General features: G+C 43.8%; 1 protein-coding gene across 5 annotated transcripts in view; it reads left to right on the forward strand.

The window, feature by feature from the left end:
* Nucleotides 1–12,368, forward strand: part of KLF12 (KLF transcription factor 12) — a 442,914-nt gene that overhangs the window by 60,280 nt on the left and 370,266 nt on the right. The window contains exon 1 of one of the 5 annotated variants that reach the window (XM_064174068.1): nt 10,652–10,694. The exons of the other annotated variants lie outside the window; for them this stretch is intronic. The gene's annotated coding sequence lies outside the window, so the exon portion shown is untranslated. Of the gene's footprint in view, nt 1–10,651; nt 10,695–12,368 lie in introns of those variants that run through there. 5 annotated transcript variants of the gene reach the window in all.

Genomic DNA, 12,368 nt, shown 5'->3' on the forward strand with positions numbered 1-12,368 from the left:
TTTAAAAAATAAGATGATGTTTCTCTTTGAAATTTGAAGGATAGCTTTGGAGCAGGAAGATAGATATTTGGTGCAAACTGTGGTTTTAATCCTATTTTTTTTCTTTTGTTCATTGAGTAGTACTGCCAGTCGCTCTGTTGCTTCTTGCATTCACAGAATTGCTGATGTGCTACAAGACAGGGAGGAAAGTACAGTCTCTCACCCTTGGGCTTTTGCTGCGAGCATCCGATGGTGCCGTGCAGGGAGAGCTGTGCTGGTGAGCATCCATTGCTGAAAGTGTTGGGTGCTCTGGAGAGGTGCCCTCAGGCACCATGTGCATAGTGAGCCAGAGCAAGGCAGAGCTCCCTTGCTTTCCTCCAGATATTTCCCAAGGATAGATATGTCCCATGGCCTGAAACCAGACGTGACCTTCATGATTTACAGTTGAAACACAGGCGGAATTTTCCAGTCTGCTTCGTGTTCTTTCTTTCTGCTTTATATGAAATCAGTTACACCACTGCAAAGCTGTTATTGCAGATGCTGCTGAAAACTACTGCTGTAGTGTGACTTTAAGCATTTTGGAACTGATATAGAACTCGGAAACTGTGTTATTTTTCTAGAAGGGAGAAATGGTATCATCTGAAGTTGCACCAGTTTTGAAGGGAAAAGGGAACTGATTGTGTCCTCTGTACTGAGTGTGTCTAACTTTAGCATCAAAGTGTAATAATAATCATGGATTCCATATGCAATTCTTCTGATGCAGTCTGTGGAGTCGTGGGTGATTAATATCATGTATGCATCCTAGTGCTTCCTTCACAGATGATAGGAAACTACAGAAATCTGTTCCTCCTTCTGTTTCATCATGTGATTCATATTCTTAGTTTGTACATAAAAACTCAAAGCTTGAAATTTCCTTTTGGAAGATATTTTGTGTCTCAGATGGATTATAACATGCTTACATAAACATACTATGTATGCACAGAAGAAAACCAAAAACAACTGGTGGAATTTGGCCACACCTTGGGTACTGTGTCCAGTTCTGGGCTTCTCCATTTAAGAGAGATGTTTTGATAGTGGAAGGTGTCCAGAGAAGCGTAAGAAAGCTGGTGAGGGGCCTGGAGCACAGCCCTGTGAGGAGAGGCTGAGGGAGCTGGGGGTGTGCAGCCTGGAGAAGAGGAGGCTCAGGGGTGACCTTATTGCTGTCTACATCTACCTGAAGGGAGGTTGTAGCTGGGTGGGGATTGGTCAGGCACTCAGCAACAGAACAAGTGGACGCAGTCTCAAGTTGTGCCGGGGGAGATGTAGACTGGATGTTAGTAGGAAGTTGTTGCTGGAGAGAGTGATTGGCATTGGAATGGGCTGCCCAGGGAGGTGGTGGAGTTGCTGTCCCTGGAGGTGTTCAAGCAAAGCCTGGCTGAGGCACTTAGTGCCATGGTCTGGTTGACTGGCTAGGGCTGGGTGCTAGGTTGGACCAGATGATCTTGGAGGTCTCTTCCAACCTGATTGATCCTGTGATTATTATTAGTTCATGTTTCATGTCTTGAAAGTTTGTGTAGTCTTTCTCAGAGCAGTCCCCTAGGTGTAGTCTAACAATGTGGCACATGATTTGGCACTCAAGTCATGATAGATTTCTTTTCAGATGAAAACATGTTGTTGCTTCTCTGGTGTCTGTGTAAGCCATGGCTATAGCTGTTACAATAGTGGATGTCATGTGGGAAGAGCAGGAAAGCAGTGACAGAGGAACTCTGGGTTAGAGGAAAGCTGGAATATTTCTGAGCAGTGAGAATTAAGTACCTGGGCCGCATTCCTGAGGTGCACCATGGTAGTTTGAGGGATCCTAAGGTCCCCCTTAACAAAACCACAGGGACAGAGGCCCATCCCAGGGGGATGAACCTGTTCATCCCAGGATATTGTAAGATTGTTATTCTATTCTGTCTTCCAGTATCACGGCTTAAAAGGTAGTGCCTGACTGACCTCTCCCCCTTCTCTCCTGCCTGCCTTCCCTTCACTTCTTCTGGATGGGTGTGCGCTCTTGCCTCATGGCTCGCGGCAGAGCGGGCTGGAGGGAATTGAGCCACCGAGGCCATGGAGGCCCCAGCTGGGAAGGGCGGTTTTGGCATACCCTCAGGCCAACTGAGGGTGGAAGGGGTGAAGGGTTCTAGAAGGCCAGTTTGAGCCCTGTGGGTTTTGTACTTACTCGGCCTGATTGCCTTTTGTATATATATACTCTTGTAAATAGAATTTAACTTTACACTTCCAGTCGTTGTGCAGTATCCTCATTCTTACTCCTGGAAAGGAGTAAGAGTCATTTCTGTCCTCCAGTCCTGGGTACGCTTGTGGCCCCGAACTGGGACAGACAGTGGAGCGGTTGGGGGTTTTTACCTCTTCAGAATGCTGTGAAACAGGTCTTGAAACAAGGTGTATTAGCAAATCACAGGCTCAGTCTGGTTGTAAGAGACCTCGAAGATCCTCAAAGTCCAGCCTTTGACCCAGTACTGAAAGGTCAACACTAAACTGTATCACTAAGCACCAGGTCCACACACTGCTTGAACATCTCCAGGGATGGTGACTCCACCACTGCCCTGGGCAGACCATTCCAATGTTTGATAACCCTTACAGTGAAGAACTATTTCCTAATATCCAGCTGAAACCTCCCCTGGCACAGCTTGTAACTGTTTTCTGTGATCCTGTCACTTCTCATCAAGGAGCTTAAGCTGTCCCACTCCTCCCAACCTCCCTTCAATTACTTATGGTGAGCGATGAGATCTCCTCTCAGTCTTCTCTTCTCTAGACTGAGCAACTCCAGCTCCCTCAGACACTCCTCATAGGCCATGTGCTCCAGGCCCCTTCATAAGCCTCATTGACCTTCTCTGGACACACTCCAGCACCTCAATATCCTTCCTCTGGTGAGAGGTGCCAAACTTAACACAGTCCTCGAGATGTGCCCTTGCCAGTGCTGAGTAGAGGGGGATGATCACCTCCCTGTTCCTGCTAGCCACAGTGCATCTAATACAAGCCAGGATGCCACTGGCTTTCTTGGCCACCTGGGCACACTGCTGACTCATATTTGATTAACTATCAACCAATATCCTCTAGCAAGTTGCAGCTTACCAATCATGCATCCCCAAGTCTGTAGTTTACTGTGAAGTTGCTGTGACTTAAGTACAGGACCTGACACTTGGCCTTGTTGAGCTTCATACAATTAACCTTGACTCATCATTTAACCTGTCCCGATCCTGCTGTAAAGCTTCCCTACCCTCTAGCGGATTGACCCAGCCACCCAGCTTGGTGTCATCTGCAAATTTACTGAGGGTGCACTCAATCCCCTCATCCAGATCATTCCATCAATAAAGATAGTAAACAGGATGAGCCTCAGTACTGAACCCAGTGGGATACCACTAGTGACCGGATTCCAGCCAGATTAAACTCCATGCACCACCACTCTTTGGGTCTGGTCATCCAGGCAATTTTTAATGCAATGCAGAGTGCACTTACACAGTCTTTGTGCCAAGAGTTTCTGAAGGAGAATGCTGTGGGAGACAGTGTCAAAAGCTTTACCAAAGTCCTGATAGACAATGTCCATAGTACTTTCTGCATCCACTAGGCAGGCCACTTTGTTGGAGATCAGATTAGTTAGGCAGGACCTTCCTTTCATAAACTCATGCTAAGTGGATGTGGTTTCCAGGTTCTCTTGTATGTGCCCTGTGATGGCACTCAGACCTGTTCGATAAGGTCTTTCCTGGCACCAAGGTCAGACTGTACATATGCATAAATACACAATATGTAGTTCTATGTGCACACATGGACACATATTCATGATTAGGAGTTTGAAGAAAAATTAGTATTTTTTTTTAATCTTGGAAGGAAAACAAGCATTTGGAGTGGTTTTCTTTGCAGCTGTAGGAGCGCTGAAACTTGTGTGATGCTCCCTCGTTCAGATTTTTTCCCTGAATTTGGTCTTAAGAGTCTGTGTTGCTGCAGTAGGATCTTCTTATACTCTCTCTAACCTGTATTGCCATATATGCCATATATGGATGGAGAAACCCAATATACATATGGGAAGACACAGAATGATAGATGGTCATAAGTTGGAGGGGATCTACAGAGGGTGTTCGTTTGGTCCAGTTCCTGCTCCAAGCATGGACAAATTTAGAGTTGAATTCAACTTCTGAGTTCAGTGAGCTTGCTCCACTACTTGTGTAATCAAGTTTCTAACATGGCCAATGGTAGAGCTTCTGTGACCTTTCTAGGCACTCTCTTGCAGTGTATTTGACTTATATTATAAAATCCTTTTCCGATTTCCCTGCTATTTTCCTATTTCACTTGCTAGAGTTGTGCCCTTTGTCCTGTTTATGGACACCTCCAAGAGGAGTTGGACTCTGTTGTCTTTACACTATATTAGGTAATTGCAGGCTACCTGTAAGATTCGCTCAAGCCTTCTTGAGGTTGAACAGCTTGTCCACAAGTGCCATGTGCTCCAGCCTCTGACCAGCTTGGTGATCTAGCTTGGACTTCAGCTGCCTGTCTTGTACTGGGGAGCCTGGCACTGTACAGTGCACTCCTAAATGTGGCTCAGCAGTGTTGGGCAGAGATGGAGGGAATAATTTTCCTCAACTTGTTGATGGCGCTCTTCCAACGCAGCCCAGGGTGCTGCTGGCTGTGTTTACCACAGGGGCCCACTGATTCGTGGTGAGCTGGTCTCTCAGGACTTCCAGCTTCTTCTTTTTCCTCAAATACAACACCTGCCATTTACTTTTGCTGAACTTCACCATGTTCCTGCCAACCCATTTCAGCTTGCTGAGATCTCTCTGAATGGCGACGCTGCCCTCAAGTGTGTGAGCCTACTGACCACTTGCCCAAATTTTGTTACCTGCAAACCTCTTGAGGATTGGCTCTGTCCCATCATTCTGGTTGTTAACAGAGATGCTCTGTGTGATATCGGTACCTAGAATCTGGCCACTATTGGGACTTTGAGCAGTTGATGAATATATTTTGAAGACAGTGGTCCAGGTGCTTTTTTGCCTGCTTTGTAGACAAGCAACTGGAGGTGAGGGACAATTTTTTCCTATGTCTGTAATAAATGATATAGGTCTCATAGTAATATTATTTCTCTCTTTTAAATCTCATAGATATTTTTAGGTATAGTTAGGAGAAATACTTCTTTTGGTCTCTCTCTGGTTCCCTCAGTCTTAGGGTTTTATTTCAATCACACTGTTTCTGTCAACCATATGCAAGGTGCTCCTTCAGCTCGCATTTTCATAAGTCCCCACAGACCTTCCTTCCCTGTATCTCACATATAGAAAAGTTGCACGTTGGGATATTTATAGGAGACAGTCCTGGCTTTTGAAGGTCATGGTATTTTGCTTCCTTTTACTCAGTTTTTTCTGTTCTCTACTTCTATCATACACTGAGACTACTTCTTTGACATTGTCCTCTCTTTGCTTTACTCTAGATTGCAGTTTTAACCCTTATTCTTGTAGGTTTCACACCTATTATCTTAATGTTATGGTTTTATTTTAAAATTAGTAGAAAAAAATCTTTCTTCTTGCTGACACTACCTTAAACCTCTTCTTGGTACACTGTTTGCAGCTTTGGTGGCAGGGCTTCCTGTTGGCATGTGAAAGAAAACCTGATGCTCAGGTTTGCTCACACAGGAAGGAATTACTAAAAATGACAAAGCTGGGGCACTGGAGTGTAAGCAAGCAGGCGAAAATTCAGAGATATAGAATCATAGAATCATAGAATCAACCAAGTTGGATGAGACCTCTAAGATCATCCAGTCCAACTTATCACCCAGCCTTATCCAATCAACTAGACCATGGCACTAAGTGCCTCATCCAGTCTTTTCTTGAAGACCCCCAGGGACAGTGCCTCCACCACCTCCCTGGGCAGCCCATTCCAATGGGAAATCACTCTCTCTGGGAAGAACTTCTTCCTAATATCCAGCCTATACCTACCCTGGCACAACTTGAGACAGTGTCCCCTTGTTCTATTGCTGGTTGCCTGGGAGAAGAGGCCACCCCCCACCTGGCTACAATGCCCCTTCAGGTAGTTGTAGACAGTAATAAGATCACCCCTGAGCCTCCTCTTCTCCAGGCTAAACAGGCCCAGCTCCCTCAACCTCTCCTCATAGGATTTGTGCTCCAGGCCCCTCACCAGCTTTGTTGCCCTTCTCTGGACATGCTCCAGCTCCTCAACATCCTTCTTGAATTGAGGGGCCCAGAACTGGACACAGCACTCAAGGTGTGGTCTGACTAGTGTTGAGTACAGGGGAAGAATAACCTCCCTTGTCCTACTGGCCACACTGTTCCTGATGCAGGCCAGGATGCCATTGGCTCTCTTGGCCACCTAGGCACACTGCTGGCTCATCTTCAGCTTACTGTCTATCAGTACCCCCAGGTCCCTTTCCTCCTGGCTGCTCTCCAGCCACTCAGTCCCCAGCCTGTAGTGCTGCTTGGGGTTGTTGTGACCAAAGTGCAGAACCCTGCACTTGGCCTTGTTAAATCTCATCCCATTGGCCTCTGCCCACCCATCCAGCCTGTCCACGTCCCTCTGCAGGGCTCTTCTACCCTCCAACAGATCCACACCTGCTCCTAGCTTGGTGTCATCTGCAAACTTACTGATGCTGGACTCAATGCCCTCGTCCAGGTCATCAATAAAGATATTGAACAGGCCTGGGCCCAGCACTGATCCTTGGGGAACAGCTGCCAACTGGTTGTGGCACTATTCACCACCACTCTCTGAGCTCTGCCATCCAGCCAGTTCTTGATCCAGCACAGAGTGAATCTGTCCAAACCATGAGCTGCCAGCTTGGCTAGGTGCTTCTTGTGGCAGACAGTGTCAAAGGCTTTGCTGAAGTCCAAGTAGACTACATCCACAGCCTGCCCCACATTCACCAGGCAGGTAACCTGATCATAAAAGGAGATCAGAAGTTATGTTAATGATCAGAAGATTAAAGTTAATGAAATGCACAGTCACAAAATAACAGTCAGTTGTTGGACTCGTCTGCTATGTCATTGAACGAATCTCATTAAAAAGTGTTAGGATCGCATAGGAAATGAATAGAGCGAAAGGAATGTAAAGGATACTTTTCCCATTTGCTGTATTTTACAGAGTTCTTCAGTCTTTTTAAACAGATGCTGTGTAGAACCTCAGTTTTACAGACTAGGACCTGGTGATTTCTGCCATGGTAGCAGTAAACTAGAGGGTCTTCGCTGTCATTGATACTCCACTGCTTCCATTTTTGAGAAGCAGAGGAAATGAAGTGCAGTAAGGTGAGCTGCAGTAAATGTTTTCAATTCCACTTTTCAGTAGCATTTCAGTCTTTTAGTTCTCTCCCTTCTCTTTCCTTCTCTGCCCTTGTCTTTCTCAAGTGAGTGTTGACATTTGTTAGTGCTTTTAAGAGCATCATTTTCTTAGGTGACTGTAGCATAGAAGAGAAGATAACAATGAAGTACCTAATCACTCTATATAGATGAGTGCTTATGATAGGGGATTTATTAATATATTTTTAAAGACAGTGTATCTCTATGGTGCAGTACAGGAGTGAAGTATTCTGTCTGACCGTTACCAGTTGTAGACTATCATGACCAGGATTCTCCTGGCTATAATTATATTGGCGCTATATTATTGGATTTTGGTTAAAATAGAGTAGTTCAGAAGGTTTTGTGTAGGAAATAGTAAAATAAATCCTAGTATTATTTATGGTGATTCTCTGGCTGTGACTAATTAGATGCAATCAAATCACAAGAAATCAGAGGTCATAGAATCATAGAATCAAACAGGTCAGAAGAGACATCCAAGCTCATCACCTAGCCCTGTGCAGTCAACTAGACCATGGCACTAAGTGCCTCATCCAGTCTTTGCTTGAATGCTTCCAGGGATGGAATGGGCTCCCTGGGCAGCCCATTCCAATGGCAGATCGCTCTCTCTGGGAAGAACTTCCTCCTAACATCCAGCCTATAACACTTTCTGTATGTGGTTGCCTCAAAGATGTCTAAATGTCCATTTTACTGTACTAGGAGGATTTGTATTTTAGTGGTGAGAATAGTGTTCTTTTGAGTGCATTCACTGTTACCTTTTATTAACCTGCTGCCTGTTTGATGGTACTGATTTACACTTTGTTACATCTTTATATACCTTGAGATGCATTGAAATAAAATACATCTCCCTAGGAATCACAACCAATTAGATTATCAGCTCCAGGGACCTTTATGTTGACCCAGATGTGCCACTATTAGAGAGTTCAGCGATATCCAGAAACTTTGTGTGTCTAAGGTTAGCAACAGCCTTGTCTCTTTCAGAAAATAGATTCAGCCAGGGGAGCATGGACTTCTGCGTGAAGGAACTGCCTTTTGCCACTAATGTTGTTTTCTTGGGGGGACACAGAGCATTTACATGTGTACAGAGATGGATTTTGAGGCATTTGATCACTGATCGCTATTGTATACAGGCTGGTTAATGTGTGTGTGTGTGTGTCCCCATTTTAAAGCCTGCTGTATCATACCAAGATATGAAAATGTATTTTTCTTTCATTCACTCTTGCTCTTGACAGCTAGAGCTGTGATAATAATTCATACTGCTTTTCATCTTTAAAACATTTTGCAGACATAATCTGTGATAATTTATTTGCAAAACGTCCTTAAAAGGCACAGAATTTATTGGAATCAGTCATGTCTTGTATGGGCTTCAATCCTAATTTTCCATTGAAAAATGTTTACTTTTTAGATACTTACTGGAACAGTTGAAGTAAGTATCACAGCTCTTGACAAACTCCCAGCCCACATACACTGACTATTTTTGTTCTATTTGTGGTCCTGGTGGTAACTTAAAGCAGATGTTTTGTCTTCAGAGTGAATTAGGATGAATCTTGGTGCTACAGGCAGTTTTTCTTTGCAGGGCCAGTGATTCCATTCCTGAAGCTTGTCTATAATGTATATAATAAAGATGTAATGATTTTTGAGGTAATCACAGTGGTGTGAATTGCTGGGGAGAGACTAGATGATCTCTTGAGGTTTCTGCCATCCTAGTTTTTACAGTTTGTGTCAATTTTCCATTGATGGCTCTTCAGGTGGCAACAGAGAAGATGAAGTTGTGAAAGCAGGGGATGGCCAGGTGGTAAAGACCTTGGTCTGGCATACTCTTAGCAGGACTGAAGGAGGAGGGCAGATGCTGTCCTAGCTATGCCACCCCTTTTTGCTAAATTGTTTTGTTCTCAGAACTGCATGGAAAATACCATGGTCCAGCAAAGTTTTTCCTCCAGGGTGGTTGTAGCCTAAGCTCAAGTTAATGTCAAATGACTGTTTGAAGGCTGGTTTAATTTAGTGTTAGTGCCTCTCACTGTTATAGAGGAGGTGTTTTGTCCTGATCTAACTTGGGATACAAGAGCAGAGGTGCGGGGAGACCATGAGGTGATGGAAGAGAATGACTCTCCAGGGCAGGAAGTTCAGCACTGCAGAGGTCTCCTGTTGAGATGCATAGCAAGCCTTCTCTGGCACAGGGCTGTCTTGCTTTCCAAGGCCTGCAGGGGATTTTTATGATCTTGCATATGGAGATTTGTGTTGCTCCATCTTGCCACTTAACTGCTTCAGCTCTGTAACAGAGCTCAGCATTGCTATCTCTTGTCTTCATTGCCTTCCTCAAGAGGAAAGGGAGAGGAGCATATTACACCTGTCTGCCTAGCCTTTTATCATCTGAATTTATTCTCCTTTTCTTTCCTGAACCCATAAACTGGCCTCATCTAAGAGTGCTGGGTACAGAGTGTGGAAAAAGCTCAAGACACAGCTGGCGCTGCTGTTGCCGTGACTGTTGTGCTGATATTCAACAAACTTTCCAAGAGCAGCTTCTGTGAAACTTTTGCATCCCTCTTACAGCCTAGAGATGTTTGTCTACTTTGAAGGCATTTGCAAGACACTAACAAGATATTTGTGAATATCATGCCTGGATATTACTACAAATGTGGTTCTGTATTTAGATAATATGCTCCTCCTGAACTCATTCCACGGAGTGCTTCTTTATGGGCTATTTCCAAAGCCTGACAAAAGAAAACAACATGGGAAAAAAAAAAACAGACAACATTATTTCTTTCATTGTGTGTTTAAAAGCGTGCTTGTATTTGCTGACATACTGCAGGTTAAGATGTTTCCAGTTAAGCTTGTGGCTTTTTATTGAATTTGCTTGTTAGGAAGCCAGACCTCACTGCTTTTTCATTTTGAAATGGTACTGGCTTTTTCTAATCCTTCTCCGCCTGTCAGAGCCCTTTAAACCGCTGGCCCCAGTCCATGAGATTTTTCCATACAAGAGGATGACTTACCATATTTGATACCCTAAAGATTAGGGGCCTGTCGAGATTTCCTGACTGTTTGACACTTGTATTTTAACATGCCTGCTGTGAGCAGCGGGACGTGAACGCGGACAGGCAGATGAATCACCAGACCAATCTTGTGGTTTTGTCACTTGTTCAGTTGATAAGGGAAAGAGAGATAAGAAAAATGGGCTTCTTCTGTACATTAGATTGCAAAATGAAGCTGGAAAAGCAAAATAATCTGACCATAATGCATCAGTAGAACTAAGAATAGAAGTGGTGCAGCTGGTGAGAATGGCCCTTAAATGCAAGATGCCTTCTTCTGTTTGCCCTCCCCAGCTGTAAGCTTTCAGTCGCAAGACCTAATAAGCCAGGGAGGGCTGGTAGCAGGCCTGTGCTGAATGTAGCCCTGGTGGGAGCATTTTGGATTTTAACCCCTTGATGTGCATTCACTGTGGGTTTCTGCATGTGTCTACACTTCTTTTTTTGGTTTGTTTGTTTGGTTGGTTTGTTTTTCTTCAACTCACCCTTGAAGGATCTGGAAGAGTCTGATCCAATATGCAGACATTGTTTTTACTTACGCATTTTCTCTGGTATTAACTTCAGGGTGTGATGGATGATGCAAACTTAATAATCTGTATTAATTTTGCTGTCCAGGTGCTGATCATTAATAACTATCAAAACTGTTTATTAACAGTAAAACTTGCCAGAAAACTTATTCACAGATTCAAAAACACACAGGCTGGAAATTTATACAAGCAGGCAACAGGCAAAACTAAAGCACTTATTTCTTAAAGTTGCAAACACAAATATTGTACTGGAAGAGGCTTTTAAGTGTTTACTCATATTATTATTATTACCTGACTTGTGGGGGCTAGCCACAGACCCAGACAGTACCCAAATGCTTTTAGGGGACTCTGTCTTGTCAGACACTGAGACTTGATTCTCCCCAGGCTTCAGGGGAAAGGAAGGAGACAATCTCTGACCTTATCTCCTGGCTCCTCTGGACGATCTGTGTATCTCCAGGACTACTGATCTTGGCAGGAGACTTTCAGGTGCAGGCAGGATGTCTTGCCATGTGCAGTCCCAGCACAATGTCACGCTGGCTGTGCAGGCTGATCACGTGGAGGCATTTAGAGCCTATTCCTGGTAAGCTCTCCAGGCAAATTCAGGATGCAAATGAAACAGCATCAGCTCCACGCTACCTGCTTATCCTTTTTATCAATTTCCAGCCTGAGACTAATGGGGCATTGGACATAGATTAGCCAATCAGAATGGCACTCTGCCAGGCCTCACCACATTAGGTGAAGCCAAGGCTTTCGCCCTCCACTCCCAAGGTTGCTTCCCCCAGCACAGGAGGAGCAGGGAACATGTCTGGGCAAGCCAGCATGGCTAAGCCCATGTTTGCCCTGTCAGGGCTACCACCATACAGGGCTGTAACACTGTTTTTTGTTGTTTAGTTTGTTTGATTTGGGGTTATCTTTGTTTTTTTTTTTTTTAATTTATTTTTTTCATTTGAAGTTTTTTTATTTGTATTTTTGTCTTTGTGGTTTTTTTTATTGTATACTTCTGAGAGATTTCTTTTTAGTGGTTTACGTTTTATCCATAAAAGTTGGTTGTGTAATGAAAAAGTGTGATTTTTATTTTTATTATTGGTTTAGATTATTTTCTTCCCTTTGCGTTAAGTTGGTTTGATTTCCTTTTTCTCCCCGAGAGACTGACAACATTTGTTTTGTTTTCTAACCCTTAATTCATTGTTGTATAAAAATCAGCAAGTTATCACCTGCTTCATATTATAAGACTGAATTATAGTTAATTAAAAGTAGATATTTGTAATGGGCATTTTAACAGAACCTTGATTGTGGTAACAAGATGCAACTCCGTAGGGGTTACCATTTTCCACCTGTGGGACTGTTGGCTGCAGTATTCCTTATGTGTGTTACAAAGACTTCGGCATCTACCACTGCTTCTAATAGAACTGTTCTCAGAACATCTTAATGTTGCAACATAACAGCAATATTTGCTGTTTACCTCTGGGCTGTTGTCAGTACTTTGTTTGTGGTGGTGTTATTAATTGAAGTTAGCT

The sequence above is a fragment of the Pogoniulus pusillus genome, chromosome 3 (genome assembly GCF_015220805.1).
Source record: "Pogoniulus pusillus isolate bPogPus1 chromosome 3, bPogPus1.pri, whole genome shotgun sequence".
NCBI lineage: Eukaryota > Metazoa > Chordata > Aves > Piciformes > Lybiidae > Pogoniulus > Pogoniulus pusillus.